The sequence below is a fragment of the Schistocerca cancellata genome, chromosome 3 (assembly GCF_023864275.1).
Source record: "Schistocerca cancellata isolate TAMUIC-IGC-003103 chromosome 3, iqSchCanc2.1, whole genome shotgun sequence".
NCBI lineage: Eukaryota > Metazoa > Arthropoda > Insecta > Orthoptera > Acrididae > Schistocerca > Schistocerca cancellata.
This window is the reverse complement of record NC_064628.1, coordinates 101,474,412-101,495,769: the sequence shown is the minus strand read 5'-3', so window position 1 is coordinate 101,495,769 and position 21,358 is coordinate 101,474,412.

The window sequence follows — 21,358 nt, the reverse complement described above, 5'->3', positions numbered from 1 at the left end:
GCACTCAGTTGTCGTTTGTGTTCGAGCTTTATTTAGAGCAGATCCAGATTTCGGCTAGGAATTGGATGTGCCCTAACGAAGCTATGAAGGTTGCCCAGAAAGTAATGCACCGTTTTTTTTTTCTCAGCCGAAAACAATGCTACGAATGGGGAACGTTGTTACGTATGCATTATTTTAAGTCACCTGAGTGAGCGCGCCAAGTTTACTTCACTGCGTAGCTGCAGGACAGTTTCAAAATGGCGTCTGTAGGTGATGTACGTTACAAGAAACGTGCTGTCATTGAATTTCTCACTGCTGAGAAAGGAACTGTGGGGAATATTCATAAACGCTTGTGTAAAGTCTATGGAGCATCCGCTGTCGACAGAAGTACAGTTAGTCGCTGGACACGGAGGGTGACGTCATCAGAAGGCGGTTCGGCGGAGCTCCACAATTTGCAGCGGTCGAAGAGACCATCCACGGCTGTCACACCTGACGTGTTGCAGCGAGCTGATGTTGTTATTCGCGAGCTGAGGCGCATTACGACTCTGCAGTTGGAGCTGGATCTGTCAACCAGCAAAGGAAGTGTGGATGCAATTATGCGCACTCTTGGATATTCAAAAGTGTGTGCAGGATGGGTCGCACGTTGTCTAACGGTGGATCACAAATCGCACAGGAAAAACATTTGCGTTGATTTGTTGCGACGTTTTGAAGCTGTGGGGGAGGCCTTCTTGTCCCGGATTGTGGCAGGTGATGAAACCTGGGTTCACCATTTTGAGCCCGTAACAAAACGACTGTCGATGGACTGGCAGCATTCCTACTCCCCACAGAAAGAAAATATTCAAAGCACCTGCTTCCGCTGGTAAGATCATGATCACCGTGAAAGTGTGATTCTCATTGATGTAATGCCAAGAGGTGGTACCATTAAATCAGAAGCATATGCCAACACATTAACAAAACTCAAGACGCGGTTCGGGCGACTTCGGCGCCAGAGCAACCCAGCAGATGTTTTGCTCCAACACGATAACGCTCGGGCCGACACAAGTCTGGGGACTGCTGAACACAGGGTTGGACTGTGTTACGTCATCCACCCTACAGTCCTGACCCAGCCCCTCTGACTTCCACTTTATTGGGCCATTTAAGGATGCCATTGGCGGAAAACATTTTGCGGACGATGAGGAGGTGGTCCAAATGGCTGTGAACACTATGGGACTTAACGTATGAGCTCATGAGTCCCCTAGAACTTAGAACTACTTAAACCTTACTAATCTGAGGGTATCACCCACATCCATGCCCGAGGCAGGATTCGAACCTGCGACCGTAGCGGTCGCGTGGTTCCGGACTGAAGCGCCTGAAACGGCTCGGCCACAGCGGCCGTCTTGCGTCAAGGTTTCGATGCTTGTCTTTTGGTGCTTTTGTTAGTACGACACTTTGCTTACGATACTGCTTTTGAGTAGGGATCGACAGTTTTCGTTTGACGCCACGTCGCTAGTCAGGGCCCGCGCTGTCGCAGCTGGTGCTCGCCTCGCTGTTTGCCGGCAGAGGCTGGGCGGCGCGGGCGACGGCCGCTGGCCGGTGTCCGGCGTGTGGTCTTCCGGGCCGCACGGTCAGCAAGGTCACGGCCGCCCGCGGTCCCAGGCATGCGAGGTCACCGCCGCTGCCGTGCCCCCCCCCCCCCCCACGGCGTCAGTCACAACACTAATAAAACAAGAAGGGGGGGGGGTGGGAGGGTCAGACTTCACCACAGTTCTCCTTCATACCTTGCGCGAAGAACACTCCTCAAAGGAAGGAAGTCTCGAAGGTAAAAGACGCGAGGTACTGGCGGAAGGAAAGCAGTGAGGGCGGGTCGTGAGTCGCGTTTGGATACCCGAGTCGGCACAGCACTTCCCCCGCAAAAGCCAGTGGTCTCAGGGTCGTGTACCGGTCCAGCGCAAAGTCTTAATCTGACAGGAGATTTCAGATCACTGCACACACCTCCACTGAGTGAAAATTCATTTCGGAAGCAGGCAATGGCTAAGACTGCCCTGTTATTGTTGTTATACACTGAAGCGTCAAAGGAACTGGTGTAGGCATGCGCATTCAAATGCTGAGATACGTAAACAGGTACAATACGGAACTGCGGTCGGCAAAGCCTATACATTGATCGTGACCGAGCCAAATGTCTCTCGAAATAAGCGTCAAACTAAAAAACTACAAAGAACGAAACTTGTCTAGCTTGAAGGGGGGAACCAGATGGCGCTATGGTTGGCCCGCTACATGGTGCAGCCATAGGTCAAATGGATATCAACTGTGTGTTTTTTTTTTAATAGGAACCCCCATTTTTTATTACATACTCGTGTAGTACGTATAGAAATGTTAATGTTTTAGTTGGACCACTTTTTTCGCTTTATTGATAGTTGGCACTGTAATAGTCATAAACATATAAGTACGTGGTATCACGTAACATTCCGCCAGTTCGGACGGTATTTGCTTCATGATACATACCCGTGTTCAAATGGTTCAAATGGCTCTGAGCACTATGGGACTTAACATCTGAGGTCATCAGTCCCCTAGAACTTAGAACTAGTTAAACCTAACTAACCTAAGAACATCACACACATCCATGCCCGAGGCAGGATTCGAACCTGCGACCATAGTGGACGCGCGGTTCCAGACTGTAGCGCCTAGAACCGCTCGGTCACACCGGCCGGCCATACCCGTGTTAAAGTGGACCGTTTACCAATGGCGGAAAAGGTCGATATCGTCTTGATGTATGCCTATGGTGATCAAAATGCCCAACGGGCGTGTGCTGTATATGCTGCTCGGTATCCTGGACGATATCATCCAAGTGTCCGGACCGTTCGCAAGATAGTTACGTCATTTAAGGAAACAGGAAGTTTCAGCCACATGTGAAACGTCAACCGCGACCTGTAACAAACGATGGTTCAAATGGCTCTGAGCACTATGGGACTTAACTTCTGAGGTTATCAGTCCCCTAGAACGTAGAACTACTTAAACCTAACTAACCTAAGGACATCACACACATCCTTGCCCGAGGCAGGATTCGAACCTGCGACCGTAGCGGTCGCGCGGTTCCAGACTGAAGCGCCCAGAACCGCTCGGCCACAACGGCCGGCCTGCAACAAACGATGATGCTCAAGTAGGTGTTTTACTGCTGTCGCGGATAATCCGCACATCTGTAGCAGACAAATTGAGCGAGAATCGGGAGTCTCAAAAACGTCGGTGTTGAGAATGCTACATCAACATCGATTGCACCTGTACCATATTTCTATGCACCGGGAATTGCATGGCGACGACTTTGAACGTCGTGTACAGTTCTGCCACTGGGCACAAGACAAATTACGGGAGGATGACAGATTTTTTGCACGCGTTCTATTTAGCGACGAAGCGTCATTCACCAACAGCGGTAACGTAAACCGGCATAATATGCAATATTGGGCAACGGAAAATCCACGATGGCTGCGATAAGTGGAACATCAGCGCCCTTGCCGGGTTAACGTATGCTGCGGTATTATGGGAGGAAGGATAATTGGCCCCCATTTTATCGATGGCAATCTAAATGGTGCAATGTTGCCGATTTCCTACGTAATGTTCTATCGATGTTACTACAAGATGTTTCACTGCATGACAGAATGGCGATGTACTTCCAACATGATGGATGTCCGGCACATAGCTCGCGTGCGGTTGAAGCGGTATTGAATAGCATATTTCATGACAGGTGGATTGGTCGCCGAAGCACCATACCACGGCACGCACGTTCACCGGATCAGACGTCCCCGGATTTCTTTCTCTGGGGAAAACTGAAGGATATTTGCTATGGTGATCCACCGACAACGCCTGACAACTTGCGTCAGCGCATTGTCAATGCTTGTGCGAACTACTCGCTGTTGAGAGGAATGTCGTTACTCGTATTGCCAAATGCACTGAGGTTGACAGACCTCATTTTGAGCATTTATTGCATTAATGTGGTATCTACAGGTAATCACGCCGTAACAGCATGCGCTCTCAGAAATGACAAGTTCACAAAGGTACATGTATCACATTGGAACAATCGAAATAAAATGTTCAAACGTACCTACGTTCTGTATTTTAATTTAAAAAACCTATATCTTACCGATTGTTCGTCTAAAATTGTGAGCCACATGTTTGTGACTATTACAGCGCCATATACCACAAAGCGAAAAAAGTGGTCCAACCTAAAAATTCATATTTCTTTACGTGCTACGCGAATAAGTAATAAAAAATGGGGGTTCCTATTTAAAAAACGCAGTTGATATCCCTTCAAGCTAGACAAGTTTCGTTGTTTGCATTATTTTTTTTTTTTTTTTTTTTGTTTCACGCTTATTTCGTGAGATATTTGGCCCAGTCACGATCAATGGACCACCCTGTAGAGCACAATAAGCGTTTGGCGCAGTTGTTACTCGTACATCGGTTACTGCTGCTACGATGCCATCTTATCAAGATTTAAGTGAGTTTGAATGTGGCGCTATAATCGGGGCGCGAGCGATGGGACACAGCATGTCCGAGGTAGCGATGAAGTCGGGATTTTCCCATTTGAAGATTCCACGAGTGTACCGTCGATATCAGGAATCCGGTGAAACATCAAATCTCCGACATCGCTGCGGCCGGAAGAAGATCCTGCAACAACGGGACCAACGACGACTGATGAGAATCGTTCAACGTGACAGAAATTGAAACCTTCCACAAATTGCTGCACATTTGAATGCTGGGCCATAAACAAGTGTTAGCGTGCGAAAAATTCAACGAAACATCATCGACAACGGCTTGATGACTGCACCATACAAGGCTTTACGTCACGTCTGCGTCTGTCAACACCGACATTGAACTGTTCATGACTGGAAACGTGCCGCCCGGTCGCACGAGTTCAAATGGTTCAAATGGCTCTGAGCACTATGGGATTTAACTTCTGAGGTCATCAGTCCCCTAGAACTTAGAACTACTTAAACTTAACTAACCTAAGGACATCACACACATCCATGCACGAGGGAGGATTCGATCCTGCGACCGTAGCGGTCGCGCGGTTCTATACTTGGTGCCTAGAACCGCTCGACCACTCCGGCCGGCCGGTCGCACGAGTCTCGTTTCGAATTGTATTGAGCGGGTGAAAGTGTACGGGTATGGAGACAACCTCATGAATCAGTGGACCCTGCATGACAGCGAGGGACTGTTCAAGCTGGTGGAGGCGTGTGTAGCTGGAGTGATACGGGACCCCTGATGCGTCTAGATACGACTCTGACAGGTGACACGTACGTAACCACCCTGTCTGATCATCTGCATCCATTCAGTTTCATTGTGCATGTCGACGGACTTGGACAATTCCAGCAGGACAATGCGACACTCCACACGTCCAGAATTGCTACAGAGTTTCAACACTTTCGCTCGCCACCAAACTCCTCAGACATGAACGTTACTGAAGATATCTGGGATGTCTTGCGACGTCCTCTTGAGAAGAGATCTCTACTCCTCGTACTCTTACGCATTTATGGACAGCCGTGCAGGATTCACGGTGTCAGTTCCTTCCAGCACTACATCAGACCTTAGTCGAGTCCATGCCACATCGTGTTGTGGCACTTCTACGTGCTCGCGGGGGTCCTACACGATATTAGGCAGGTGTACCTGTTCCTTTGGCTCTTCAGTTTAGTTTATTATGGTCTTCCGTCCGAAGACTGGCTTGATGCAACGCTCTGTACCAGTCCTTCCAGGCCTATTCATCTCTGAATAACTACTGTGCCCTAGGTTCAAATGGTTCAAATGGCTCTGAGCATTATGGGACTTAACTTCTGAGGTCACCAGTCCCCTAGAACTTAGAACTACTTAAACCTAACTTACCTAAGGACATCATTACATTCATGCCCGAGGCAGGATTCGAACTTGCGACCGTAGCGGTCGCGCGGTTCCAGACTGAAGCGCCTAGAACCGCTCGGCCACTGCCGCCCGCACTGCGCCCTAGGGTACATTCTATTGAACATACTTACTACGTTCATCTCTTGGTCTCCCTCTATAATCCCTCACACCCTCCCTTCCACACTTCCCTACAGTACGTAAATGCTGATCCCTTGATGTTTGAGAATGTGTCCTATTAATCGATCGCACATTTTTCTATTCTCCCCTGTTCCGTCCAGTACCTCCTCATTGTTCACATGCTCTACCCGTCTAATATTCAGCATTCTTCTGTAGCAACACATTTCAAAAGCTTCTGTTCCCTTCTTGTCTGAACTGTTTCACTTCCGGATAATTCTGCACTCCAGACAAATACCGCCATAAAAGACGTCCTAAAACTTAAATCTATATTTGGTATTAACAAATTTCTCTACCTCAGAAATGCTTTTCTTGCCATTGCCATTCTACATTTTATATCCATACGGCCATCGTAAGTTATTTTACTGCCCAAATAGCGAAAATTATCTACTATTTTTAGTATCTCGTTTCCTACTCTACTTTCCTTTTAGCATCACCCGATTTTATTCGACTACATTGCACTACCCATGTTTTGCTTTTGTTAGTGTTCATCTTATACACTCCATTCACGATACTGTCCATTTCTTTCAACTTCCAAGACATTGACTCTTTCTGTCGGATCTAAAATGTCATCGGTAAACCTCAAACTTTTTATTTCTTCTCCCTGTACTTTAATTCCTTCTCTAAATTTTTAATTCGTTTCCTTTCCTTCTTGCTCAGTGTACACATTAAATAACATTAGGAGAGAAGAATTACAGGGTGGTGTTGAATGGAATAAACAGTCTAATCAGTACAGAATATGGATTGAGAGCGAATCGAAGAAAGATGAAAGAGAAAGATCAATGAGAAATTTCAGATATGGGAACAGCGAGAAATTTTACATCAGAATTGGGTATTACGAAGCAGACGACATTGAGGAATGCTGCTATTTAGGCAGCAAAACAACCTATGACAGACGGAACAAGGAGGTCGTAAAAAGTAGACTAGCATTGGCAAAAAGGGCATTCCTAGTCCAGAGAAATGGGCTTCTATCAAATATAGGTCTTAATTTGGGGAATAAATGTCTGAAATTGTACGTTTGGAGCACAGCACTGTATGGTAATGAAACAAGAACAGTGGGAAACCCGGAACAGTAGAGAATCGAAGCATTTGAGCTGCAGTGCTACAGACGGATGTTGAAAATTGGACGGGCTGATACGGTAAGGTATGAGGAGGTTCTCCATAGAATCGACGAGAAAAGGAATATATGGAAAACACTGACAAGAACAAGGGAAAGGATGGTAAGAGATATGTTAACATATCACAGAGTAACTTCCATGGTACTAAAGGGAACTGTAGAGGATAAAAACTGTACAGGAAAAGAGAGATTGGAATACATCCAGTAGGCCGGCCGCGGTGGCCGAGCGGTTCTAGGCGCTTCAGTCCGGGACCGCGCGACTGCTACGGTCGCAGGTTCGAATCCTGCCTCGGGCATGGATGTGTGTGACGCCTTTAGGTTAGTTAGGTTTAAGTAGTTCTAAGTTCTAGGGGACTGATGACCTCAGATGTTAAGTCCCATAGTGCTCAGAGCCCTTTCAACCATTTTTTTTTTTTCAGATGTTGACCACGAGCGAGCTGCGAAGATAGCAGCTGCTTGAACCAAGCGCACTGCTGCTGCGTAAACTGTTTTAGCGAAAGACGTCTGTTGTGTTTCTGTATTATCACTGCCCGGACAAAATGACACAGGGACAACAGCGTGCGTTTACTGCCGTGGGCGGAGGGAAAGGGTTATTCTCGAAGGCTGAACTCATGTTAACACTACCGGCTACTTCTTAATTTGTTTTTTCTCCCTTTGTACGCCTCGCGCTCGGCCCTGACAAACACCAAACTTGTGTCCTCCATCTTATCATTTTGTACGCTCCTAGCAGTTTCAAAATGTGAGGTACTACTCCAAGCCTAAAACGTTTTGATTCGGAGAGAAAAGGAAAATAAAATCCTCCTGTGTTTTCGTTGGCTGTCGGACGATGATTTCTCCTGCCGCGTCAAGGGAAGCTACAACAGTTGTTGACAGAAATGTTCAAAAAAATGGCTCTGAGCACTATGGGACTCAACTGGTGTGGTCATAAGTCCCCTAGAACTTAGAACTACTTAAACCTAACTAACCTAAGGACATCACACACATCCATGCCCGAGGCAGGATTCGAACCTGCGACCGCAGCGGTCGTGCGGTTCCAGACTGTAGCGCCTTTAACCGCTCGGCCACTCCGGCCGGCTCAGAAATGTTCCATAGTGTAGAGTTTCATTCATGTGGTGGAAGAAACCTCATATACAGTAAAAAGCAAAATACCACCATTGTACAAGGGTCACTCCAAAAGAAATGCACAACTTTTTTTTAAATCCATGTTTTATTCTACATGTTTGAAAGTTTTATAGTGTGTAAATACATCCTTTGGGAACAATATTTTCATTTCTCCACATAATTTCCATCCCTCTCAACTGCCTTACGCCATCTTGGAACCAGCGCCTGTATACCCGCACGGTAAAATTCTGGACCAACCTGTCATCATCTTCAAATCTTGTTCCACGAAGAGTGTCTTTCAGTTTCCCAAACAGATGATACTCACATGGAGCCAGGTCAGGACTGTAAGGCGGGTGTTTCAGTGTTGTCCATCCGAGTATTGTGATCGCTTCCATGGTTTTTTGACTGACATGTGAGCGTACATTGTCGTGCAACAGCATAACATCCTGCTTTTGCCGATGTGGTCGAACACGACTCAGTCGAGCTTGAAGTTTCTTCAGTGTTGTCACATATCCATCAGAATTTATGGTGGTTCCACTTGGCATGATGTCCACAAGCAAGAGTCCTTCGGAATCGAAAAACACCGTAGCTACAACTTTTCCAGCAGAAGGTGTGGTTTTGAATTTTTTTTCTTGGGTGAATTTGCATGATGACATTCCATTGATTGCCTCTTCGTCTCTGGTGAAAAATGATGGAGCCATGGTTCATCACCTGTCACAATTCTTCCAAGAAATTCATCTCCACCATTCTCGTACTGTTCCAAAAGTTCGCTGCATACCGTTTTTGTGTTTCTTTGTGAGCCACTGTCAACATCCTGGGAACCCACCTGGCACAAACCTTTTTTAACGCCAACACTTTCTGTATTCTGCAAACACTTGCTTCCCTTATCCCAACGTAGCGTGACAACTCGTTCACTGTGATGCGTCTGTCAGCAGTCACCAATTCGTTAACTCTCTGCACACTGTCTGGAGTGTGTGCAGTACGAGGCCTGCCTCTGCGAGGACAATCCTCAATATTGCCGTGCCCACTTTCATCACGTGACCTGCTTGCCCACCGACTAACTGTACTGCGATCGACAGCAGCATCTCCAAACACCTTTTTCAACCCCTTGTGGATGTTTCCCACTGTCTCGTTTTCACAGCACAGGAATTCTGTGACAGCACGTCGCTTCTGACGAACGTCAAGCGTGGCAGCCACCTTGAAGACATGCTGTGACGGCGCCACTCACGGGAACAGGTTGAACTAAGTTTGAAAACAAGCGGGAAGGATGTATCTACACACTGCAAAACTTTCACACATGCAGAATGAAAACTGTATTTTTACAAAAATATTGTGCATTTCTTTTAGAGTGACCCTCGTACTTCTAAAACTCTGGCGGCCATTCGCTGCGCTAAATTCGGCCCATTGTTAATTCTCTGAAGCGACTGCGGTAGAAAGGCTGTTCCGCCACTGTGCTGTGTGCAGGCGGCAACGGGAACGTGGCAAGCAGCGCCACGCATAAGCGACCGCCGTAATCTGTTTATGCAAATACAGCCTTCGTGCGATAAGCGCTCAAGGTTCTACGGCGACCTGGTTGCGCGAACGCGCCGCTTCCATGCCGCCACACAAGTTTTCCGTGTTCAGCGCAACACTGGATCCATATCTGTGTCGACACGAACTCTTATGTCTATGGTTTCCCATAATTAAAAGTGATGTATCCAGAATGAGATTTTCACTCTGCAGCGGAGTGTGCGCTGATATGAAACTTCCTGGCAGATTAAAACTGTGTGCCCGACCGAGACTCGAACTCGGGACCTTTGCCTTTCGCGGGCAAGTGCTCTACCATCTGGCAGAAGTAAAGCTGTGATTACCGGGCGTGAGTCGTGCTTCGGTAGCTCAGATGGTAGAGCACTTGCCCGCGAAAGGCAAAGGTCCCGAGTTCGAGTCTCGGTCGGGCACACAGTTTTAATCTGCCAGGAAGTTTCAAAAATGATGTAGATTACACTGAGTTGACAAAAGTCATGGGAGACCTCCTTATACCGTGTTGGGCCTTCTTTTGCCCAGAATAGTGCAGCATCAGGACGTGGCACGGACTGAACAAGTCGCTGGAAATACTAAACCATACTGTCTCTATAGACCTCCACAACTGCTAGAGTGTTGTCGGTACAGGATTTTGCGCACGAACTGACCTCTCGATTACGTCCCAGATACAGGGTGTTTCAAAAATGACCGGTATATTTGAAACGGCAATAAAAACTAAACGAGCAGCGATAGAATACACCGTTTGTTGCAATATGCTTGGGACAACAGTACATTTTCAGGCAGACAAACTTTCGAAATTACAGTAGTTACAATTGTCAACAACAGATGGCGCTGCGGTCTGGGAAACTCTATAGTACGATATTTTCCACATATCCACCATGCGTAGCAATAATATGGCGTAGTCTCTGAATGAAATTACCCGAAACCTTTGACAACGTGTCTGGAGGAATGGCTTCACATGCAGAGGAGATGTACTGCTTCAGCTGTTCAATTGTTTCTGGATTCTGGCGCTACACCTGGTCTTTCAAGTGTCCCCACAGAAAAAAGTCACAGGGGTTCATGTCTGGCGAATAGGGAGGCCAATCCACGCCGCCTCCTGTATGTTTCGGATAGCCCAAAGCAATCACACGATCATCGAAATATTCATTCAGGAAATTAAAGACGTCGGCCGTGCGATGTGGCCGGGCACCATCTTGCATAAACCACGAGGTGTTCGCAGTGTCGTCTAAGGCAGTTTGTACCACCACAAATTCACGAAGAATGTCCAGATAGCGTGATGCAGTAATCGTTTCGGATCTGAAAAATGGGCCAATGATTCCTTTGGAAGAAATAGCGGCCCAGACAAGTACTTTTTGAGGATGCAGGGACGATGGGACTGCAACATGGGGCTTTTCGGTTCCCCATATGCGCCAGTTCTGTTTATTGACGAAGCCGTCCAGGTAAAAATAGGCTTCGTCAGTAAACCAAGTTACATGCATATCGCCGTCATCAATCCTGTGCACTATATCGTTAGCGAATGTCTCTCGTGCAGCAATGGTAGCGGCGCTGAGGGGTTGCCGTGTTTGAATTTTGTATGGATAGAGGTGTAAACTCTGGCGCATGAGACGATACGTGGACGTTGGCGTCATTTGGACCGCAGCTGCAACACGGCGAACGGAAACCCGAGGCCGCTGTTGGATCACCTGCTGCACTAGTTGCGCGTTGCCCTCTGTGGTTGCCGTATGCGGTCGCCCTACCTTTCCAGCACGTTCATCCGTCACGTTCCCAGTCCGTTGAAATTTTTTAAACAGATCCTTTATTGTATCGCTTTTCGGTCCTTTGGTTACATTAAACCTCCGTTGAAAACTTCGTCTTGTTGCAACAACACTGTGTTCTAGGCGGTGGAATTCCAACACCAGAAAAATCCTCTGTTCTAAGGAATAAACCATGTTGTCTACAGCACATGTGCATGTTGTGAACAGCACACGCTTACAGCAGAAAGACGACGTACAGAATGGCGCACCCACAGACTGCGTTGTCTTCTATATCTTTCACATCACTTGCAGCGCCATCTGTTGTTGAAAATTGTAACTACTGTAATTTCGAAAGTTTGTCCGCCTGAAAATGTACTGTTGTCCCAAGCATATTGCAACAAACGGTGTATTTCTATCGCTGCTCGTTTAGTTTTTATTGCCGTTTCAAATATACCGGTCATTTTTGAAACACCCTACATATGTTTGATGGGACACATGCCGAATTATCTGGGTAGCCAAATCATTTGCTCGAACTATCCACTATGTTCATCAAGCCAATCTTTAACAATTGCGGCCCGGTAAGATAGTGCATCGTTGTTTGGAAACATGAAACTCATGAATGGCTGCAAATGCTCTCCAAGTAGCCGAACATAACAATTTACAGTTAATGATCGGTTCAGTTGGACCAGAGGACCCAGTCCCTTCGATTTAAGCCCATGAATACTATTATAAACTTGTTGTAGGTGGGATTCACAGTCATAAAGAATTTTCTGAATGACATCATCTTTCCGCCAGTGACTGTTGCAAGTTTTTATTACACTATTGCAATTTCGGCCTTAGGCCATTAACAAGTGATATGGCTTTAAGCAATCTCAACGTAATGTAAGCTGACACTTTTGTATGTCGCTGTCAATAAGTTAAATACACTCGTGTAACAACGTCACGAGTGTATTTAACAGTACTGACAACGACAAACAATTGTATTAGGTAACATTTCGTTGACATAGCTTAAAGCCATAATTGTTGTTGTGGTCTTCAGCCCTGAGACTGGTTTGACGCACCTCTCCATGCTACTCTATCCTGTGCAAGCTCCTTCATCTCCCAGTAGTTACTGCAACCTACATCCTTCTGAATCTGCTTAGTGTATTCATCTCTTGGTCTCCCTCTACGATTTTTACCCTCCACACTGCCCTCCAATGCTAAATTTGTGATCCCCTGATGCCTCAGTACATGTCCTACCAACCGGTCCCTTCTTCTTGTCAAGTTGTGCCACAAACTCCTCTTCTCCCCAATTCTATTCAATACCTCCTCATTAGTTATGTGATCCAACCATCTAATCTTCAGCATTCTTCTGTAGCGTCACATTTCGAAAGCTTCTATTCTCTTCTTGTCCAAACTACACTCCTGGAAATTGAAATAAGAACACCGTGAATTCATTGTCCCAGGAAGGGGAAACTTTATTGACGCATTCCTGGGGTCAGATACATCACATGATCACACTGACAGAACCACAGGCACATAGACACAGGCAACAGAGCATGCACAATGTCGGCACTAGTACAGTGTATATCCACCTTTCGCAGCAATGCAGGCTGCTATTCTCCCATGGAGACGATCGTAGAGATGCTGGATGTAGTCCAGTGGAACGGCTTGCCATGCCATTTCCACCTGGCGCCTCAGTTGGACCAGCGTTCGTGCTGGACGTGCAGACCGCGTGAGACGACGCTTCATCCAGTCCCAAACATGCTCAATGGGGGAGAGATCCGGAGATCTTGCTGGCCAGGGTAGTTGACTTACACCTTCTAGAGCACGTTGGGTGGCACGGGATACATGCGGACGTGCATTGTCCTGTTGGAACAGCAAGTTCCCTTGCCGGTCTAGGAATGGTAGAACGATGGGTTCGATGACGGTTTGGATGTACCGTGCACTATTCAGTGTCCCCTCGACGATCACCAGTGGTGTACGGCCAGTGTAGGAGATCGCTCCCCACTCCATGATGCCGGGTGTTGGCCCTGTGTGCCTCGGTCGTATGCAGTCCTGATTGTGGCGCTCACCTGCACGGCGCCAAACACGCATACGACCATCATTGGCACCAAGGCAGAAGCGACTCTCATCGCTGAAGACGACACGTCTCCATTCGTCCCTCCATTCACGCCTGTCGCGACACCACTGGAGGCGGGCTGCACGATGTTGGGGCGTGAGCGGAAGACGGCCTAACGGTGTGCGGGACCGTAGCCCAGCTTCATGGAGACGGTTGCGAATGGTCCTCGCCGATACCCCAGGAGCAACAGTGTCCCTAATTTGCTGTACTAATTTGCTGGGAAGTGGCGGTGCGGTCCTCTACAGCACTGCGTAGGATCCTACGGTCTTGGCGTGCATCCGTGCGTCGCTGCGGTCCGGTCCCAGGTCGACGGGCACGTGCACCTTCCGCCGACCACTGGCGACAACATCGATGTACTGTGGAGACCTCACGCCCCACGTGTTGAGCAATTCGGCGGTACGTCCACCCGGCCTCCCGCATGCCCACTATACGCCCTCGCTCAAAGTCCGTCAACTGCACATACGGTTCACGTCCACGCTGTCGCGGCATGCTACCAGTGTTAAAGACTGCGATGGAGCTCCGTATGCCACGGCAAACTGGCTGACACTGACGGCGGCGGTGCACAAATGCTGCGCAGCTAGCGCCATTCCGCGGTTCCTGGTGTGTCCGCTGTGCCGTGCGTGTGATCATTGCTTGTACAGCCCTCTCGCAGTGTCCGGAGCAAGTATGGTGGGTCTGACACACCGGTGTCAATGTGTTCTTTTTTCCATTTCCAGGAGTGTATTTATCGTCCATGTTTCAGTTCCATACATGGCTACACTCCATACTTTCAGAAACGACTTCCTGACACTTAAATCAATACCCAATGTTAACAAACTTCTCTTCTTCAGAAACGCTTTCCTTGCCATTGCCAGTCTACATTTTATATCCTCTCTACTTCGACCATCATCAGTTATTTTGTTCCCCAAATAGCAAATCTCCTTTACTACTTTAAGTGTCTCATTTCCTAATCTAATTCCCTCAGCATCACCCTAATCAATTCGACTACATTCCATTATCCTCAATTTGCTTTTGTTGATGTTCATCTTATATCCTCCTTTCAAGACACTATCCATTCCGTTCAACTGCTCTTCCAAGTCCTTTTCTGTCTATTAAAATTACTTAATAATGTTTACGTAATAGTTTGGGGTTCGGTCTGTCATTAATCATTATAGAGATATCTATCAAGTCGCTCTGGCGCATCATAAAGCATTAATAATCTATAAATGTTATAAATTAAAATCTCGAGCCTCGCTTTTCTGTCTGTATGTGAAGGCTGACCTCTGGAACTCTTATAAGGATTTTGACACGGTTGTCACTAATACACAGACTGATATATATATATACTTTCGTGCATATAATATATCATCGCTAGATTAGGCAAATCGTCGGCCCGTAAATATTGGAAATAAGTTTCAGAAAGCGATCTGCAAATGAAGTTCCGAGTATATTGTAGCTTTTTCAGTGAATGCTCCTTCTAAGGAAAAGAGGAGAAACTTTACGCTTGTGGATGGCTGTGCTCCATATTATTGAAATAGTCCTTGTCATTTACTATCCCTGTTTTTATTCGTAGGTGATGGCCGTTTTAGATGGAGTCAACTTTTACGCAGTAAATGGCGAAATTTGGTTGATCAAAGAAAAGGAAGAAGGAAGAGAACACGTTGTCCTCAATCGTACCCTGCTCGACCTGACAAAACCATCATGGGATTATACAGAATGTAGGGGCATTTGACACCTAACGCGATCTCCGCAACAGAGGTTCCTAAGTCTTAACCCGGAGGTATTCCGCAGGAATTCCGGTGAAAGACGAAACATACATCGCCAGAACTCCGCCAGCAAGAAGGTGCATAAAGCTGCTAGCGTTAAATTCCTGACAAGGACACTATGAACCACTATATCAAATTAAACTGTGAAGCACTCCGCTGTGTCTTAAGGAATAAGACCGCACGTCAATCTTAACTTTGTTCGTTGGGTGTGTAAGGTCAGTCGGCCATTCTGGTACTGAGAGATTTCCAGTTTATCTCTTTAAGTGTCTCTCGCAGATTAGAGACGATACGTCAGAGGGTATTTTTATACTGCGACGACGGCATGTTGGAACGGAAGCTTTAACCGCACCACTCTCGTACGATTCGAGGGGTGTTAAAAGTACGTCATTCCCAGTTTTACTCTCTAGATTTCGTTATATGCCGAACCAGAACCGTAACTGGTTGTGTTGATAGGAAACAGAACGATCGCACAGGCTCAAAAGTAAGTAAAGCAGGCGGCAGACTTCGAGTAATTGGTCAAATACTGGAAAAAATTAAGGAGATTGTTTACAAAAACCACTCGCGTGACCCATCTTGCAAAGAGACGGCACGACCGTGGGGTCGGGGAGTTGTCCGTAATTTTGTGTAGTGAAAGAGGCCCTCTAACACCTCACGTGGTTAAAATATTAGGACGCACTACTCGGAAAATCCCGAGAAAAATCGATCCAAAGTTTCTTAGGTGCCTTATGAGTATAAAATGTTAGTCCACTGCCGAGCCGCCGTCTGGCCTACACAGTTAGCGCTCGGACACTTACGTCAAAGGTCTCGGGTTCGTTTCCTCGTCTGGCACTTTAGTTTTTCTTCTGTTGCTTGCACAATTGCAGCGCATTGTTACAGGAGTATCGTGAAACTAACTCCCGGGAAGATTGTACAAAAATTCATTCTATAATTCACCATCAATTATCGTCACCTATATTCCGAGACATGATTCAATATGCCTGGTTTGCCTCAAAATTGTCAGAAACGCGAAACATTTTCGTAAATGTTAATGGGGCATGTTTTTGTACAGATTTATTGCAAACGCCCTGTGATTGTAAAAAATCCGCTTTTATATGTTGCGCAAGATGTCGCCAAAATTATTGCTTTGTTTGTTTTTACGATAATTACCACTGCGGTTCTTGTTTATAATTATTATATGTATAAAAATTGAATGTTTTCCAATAGACTTTGTTATTCTGATTAAAAAGGCAATGTTTCTCCTCGTATACTTTACAATCAAAAATGAAAAACCCATCGCCATGAATTGTGTTGTTGGACAAAAATAAAATAATTTTTATTCAATAATGAAAGTAATTTGTTAAAGATAATGTAGGTTTGGGAAACTTTCTGAATTATTGGTGGAATAACCAACGAAAATGAAACAGAAGAAAAAAAAAGTGTCAGAGGAGGAATCGAACACGAGACCTCTGGCGTGAGAATCCGAGCCCTGAACACCTTTTTTTCTTTTTTTTTATTTTTCTTTTTTTTTTTAATGGAGGTGGGGGAGGGCGGGGAAGGCAGAGCGATCAGGGGTCGTAACCCGAGGCCTGGTCGCAGTGTCCCCCTCGTCCGTCAAGGAATCAGGGATGGGAAGGGGAAATCTTTTGTGGGAATTATTATTTATTTATTTATTTTTATTTACTGTTTTTAATACATTCTTAATGTGGTTTTACTTTATTCCACAACAAAAATAATTGTATCTAGCACCGCATCGTGCTCTGAGAAAAAGAAAACAATATCTCGGCACGTTCCTACACGAGGTAATGTATATGGGGAAAACGAAAAAAAAAAAAAAAAAAAAAAAAAAGAAAAGTGCTTCATCAGGATGCAGAAGGGTGTGTCGCTACTCTCCTTACGCTTCATCATCCAGGTACATCTTCACGTATATCATGTTGTTCCACCGAGAATCGAACTTAGTCATGTCAGCTCACTCAATGGGTATCTTCTCCTACCTGTTGATGATCCAGCTGCGTGGAGGGTCGCGTAGGGCACTCCCTAAGTAATTAGAAAAATACTGTCTGTATTTTGGGTTCCGTACGATCTTGCAATGACGTTCTTGTAGGTAGTTCCAAAAGTCTAATACATCTTTAGGTCCATCGTGAAATAAGTAGTGTACCGCATGCGCACGGATCCACGTGACAGCGTTGGTCTTGGCGCGCGGGAAATACTGTTGATCCGGAAATAGTAGAAACCGAGGTGTAATGTGTTCCGGAGTCACTCGTAGAAAATACGACAAAATTTGTCACACCAAGCGCCATACGTCTTCTGCCGCGCCACATGTGAGACGGTGTTCGTCCGTGTCTGGTATCCCGCAGTCTACGCAGAGAGGCGATTCCGCCATGTTTATCTTGTGGAGGCGTGATCGGGTGATCTGTTTACCATTGACTGTGATGTACCATGTGGATCGGACGGCTGTGTCCAGTGGAACCGCGTGAATCGTCTTGCACACCACCTTCCAATTAACCTGAGGGCTTTTGGTCTCCACGATGTTTGGTTTGCACCTCTGCTGTAGGACATGATATATATCCCGCGTCTACGCCTGTTTCGTCGGTGGTACTGCGATACGGACATAGCTGTGTTCAATGTAAAAGTTCCCAAAGTAGTAGAAGGGTGAGGGTATGTCTTGCGTCGTCAGTGGGGGCATAAGGGAGGGCGGAGCTAAGGACTCCAACAGCAAACCTGTCAAACTTTCCGGGTGGTGGCGCCACATCTTGATGTGTGAGCTGACATACAGGGCCACAGCTCTGTCGTGGACATGGACTAGACCAAGACTTCCCCTTTCTGGGGGAAGGGTCAGTAACTCATAACTGACTTTGAAGAGCATGCCTGTACTGACGTAGACTCCGAATGCCGCTAATAGACGTCGAGCCACCAGTAACGGTATTGGGAGAACACGCGCTATGTGTGGAAGGCGCGATGCGAGGTAAACATTGACGAAGTGTGTCCTTTGGAGAATGTCGAGGGTCCGCAGACGAAGGTTGAAGATCTGGACCCGAATTTGTTGTAATAAGCGGCGGTAGTTAAGAGCCGCGGTGCGCCGTATGTCGTCGTGAAACTCTATTCCGAGACATTTGATAGTGCCACGAAGTTGTAGGGGTTCGACACACGCTGGGGTCAACCCGTCTCCTATGGGCATGGCGACCGATTTGGCGACGTTGAGACAGCTGCCGGAAGCCACACCGTACGTGGTAATCCATTCTAGTGCTCTGTTGACATCGTCGCGATTGCGGAACACGAGAACCAAGTCGTCTACATATGCTGTACAGCGAAATGTGACGTCACGTAGGGTAAGACCGGTGGGGCGTTGACGGAGACCACAGAGGAGCGGTTCCAGTGCCAGAGCATATAGTAACGTCGACAAGGGGCAGCCTTGACGCACGGAGCGGAAAATCGGGAGGGACTGCGAGAGACGCCCGTTAACGAGCACTTTGGAAGTCGCCCCTCGGAGGAGGCGCATCACGACGTCTGTGAATTGCTGTGGGTACTGCATGTGCTGGAGAACGGACGTTAGGTACGCGTGATCCACTCGATCAAAAGCGTGGCTAAAATCTAGTGATGCCAGCGCTCCCGGGATGCGGCGTTCCCTGGCTAGGGGCAGTGCTGTGTGGATATTGTTGATACCCCCTAGGAAAGTCTGATCTGGCGAGATGACGTAAGGTAGGGTCGGTCGTAGACGGTTTGCTAATAGTCTGGTGAATATCTTCATGTCGCAGTTGACGAGTGTTAGCGGGCGGTAATCTTGTATTCGAGCCCCACCTTTAGGCCTGTGAACCGGTATAATTATTCCTTCTACGAAGGTCGCAGGAAGCGGCACCGCGGGGTACATAAGCTCCCGACAGATGTCTGTTAACTTGGGAGCCAGTAAATACTGGAAAGTTCTATAAAACTCCACAGGGAGCCCGTCGGGGCCAGGAGACTGATTCGCCGCTCCTTTACCGATGGCGGCGATAACTTCGTCTTCCGTAATGTCGTTCAATAATTCAGTTTGTAAATCCTGTGGGACAACGCCGTAAACCAGTTGTGAGACTGCTGTCACCGTCGTCGGGTCGGAACATTGAGCAGAATAAAGTCGTGCGTAATGGTCGAAGAAGGCTGCAGCAATATCGCGTTGTGTGGTGTGATGACGGCCGTCCTCAGTGGTGATGGCATGTATCAGCGCCCGTCTTCGCAGTGTACGTTCTCGGATGACGTGGTACATGATGGGTCGTTCCGTTGCGAGTCTGTCTTGTGTCCGCGCTCGGACGATCGTCCCTTCGAGGTGTCGGTGCATATGGGCTACGATCTGTGCTTTCGCACGCTGAACTGTCAGCTGTCGTTCCGGTGTGGGTGGCAAGGAGGCGCATTCGCGAAGGACGGTGAAATAAAAATCAAGGGTCTGCCGCCTCCAAGCAGCAGTCTCACGACCATACGTAATAAAGGTTCGCCGTAGGGCCGGCTTGGCGCAGGTTAACCACCAACTAATCGACGTAGGATACGTTGGGAGGCGGCGGACGCACAAACTCCACGTGTCTTCGATGGCGCGTCGACAATCCGGAGAAGCGAGATGAGCAAGGTTTAATTTCCAGGGATGTCGGCTGCGCCACACCCGTTGGCGACGAAGGGTGACGGCACATATATAGGCCTCGTGATCAGAAAAGGCTACTGGCCACACCTCCGCGTCACTCACCGTTGCCGCGAGAAAACGGGAGACGTAAATCCTATCGATGCGACTAGACGAGTGACTCGTGAAATGGGTGTATCCCGGTCTATTTCCTCGGACATGTTCCCATGTATCTACCAGCTGCAGATCGCCGATGAGTGTCCCAAGTTCGGGGCACGGTGAATGGCGTGGCAGCTGATCTTTAGGTGCTTGGGTGCAATTGAAATCGCCCCCTAATATCAAGTCATCGTGCCTGCCCTGAAAAAGCGGTGCTATTCCTTCTGCGAAGAAGAGCGATCGGTCACGACGGCGATTCGTTCCGGAAGGGGCGTACACATTGATAAACCGGACGCCTTGCACCGTTACGGCCATTCCTCTAGCGTCGGGGAGATATCGGACTTCGTCCGCCTCGAGGCCCTCTCTGAGGAGAATGGGGACTCCACTGTTAGTTGGCGAGGCATGGGACACATGAGCCGTATAACCATACATACCCGGGAAATCGGCGACGAAGACTTCTTGGAGAAAGACAATGTCAACGTCTGCTGCATTGAGCATGTCTTGGAGCAGCGACAACTTCGTACGTGTCCGAATGGTGTTAATGTTGATGGTCGTTAAGCGATAGGTCCGTAGATCGTCTCCTGCGGTGGGGGCTGCCGTCTGTGTGGCCGTAAAAGGTGGGGTCTGTGATCTGCTGGCCGCGTCCGCGCCGTCATCTGTTGCTACTCGGGAGGGGCCGAGGTGTGGGAGGAGAGACCCCTCTCCTCATCCACCACAGCGGCCGTAGAATCGTCTTCAATGTCATCCACCCAAGGTCCGTAAGTTAACGGTGGCTGCGGTAGAACACTTGTGGGCTGAGTGACTAAGGGTGAATCCGCAGTTGTTTCCGGTTGTGTAACAACGGCGGGCGCTGTGCTGGCCATCCGTTTGTCCGAGAGAGCGGAATCGGGTTTGTCAAAATCAGACAAAGTGACAGGTGAGGGCGATCTCGTGTCATCCATTTTCCTCGTCGTTTCGTCGGCCGTCAACTGGAGAAGACGTCCGCTGGAGGCAATCGTCTGAGGGTGTGCGACGTCGCTTTTTATGTTTTCTCGGTGACCTTTGTTTGCGGACGTGGCTTTCTGTGTCCGAAAGAGTTTGCGGTTCCCGTATAGCATCCCCCTCAGGGAGAAAGGCAGAGGTCGGTACAACCCTAGCGTCGAGTTCCATTCTCTCGTCCGAATCTTCATGTGGAGTCGATGGGCGGCGTTCTTCAACCCCTGCAGACACCGTAATGGTGTTGGTCAATCCAGGACCGGCGACAGGTGCGCATTCTAACGCTTCCTGTCTTCCGGGGGGGGGGGGGGGGGTTGTCGTCTGTCATGACGGTCG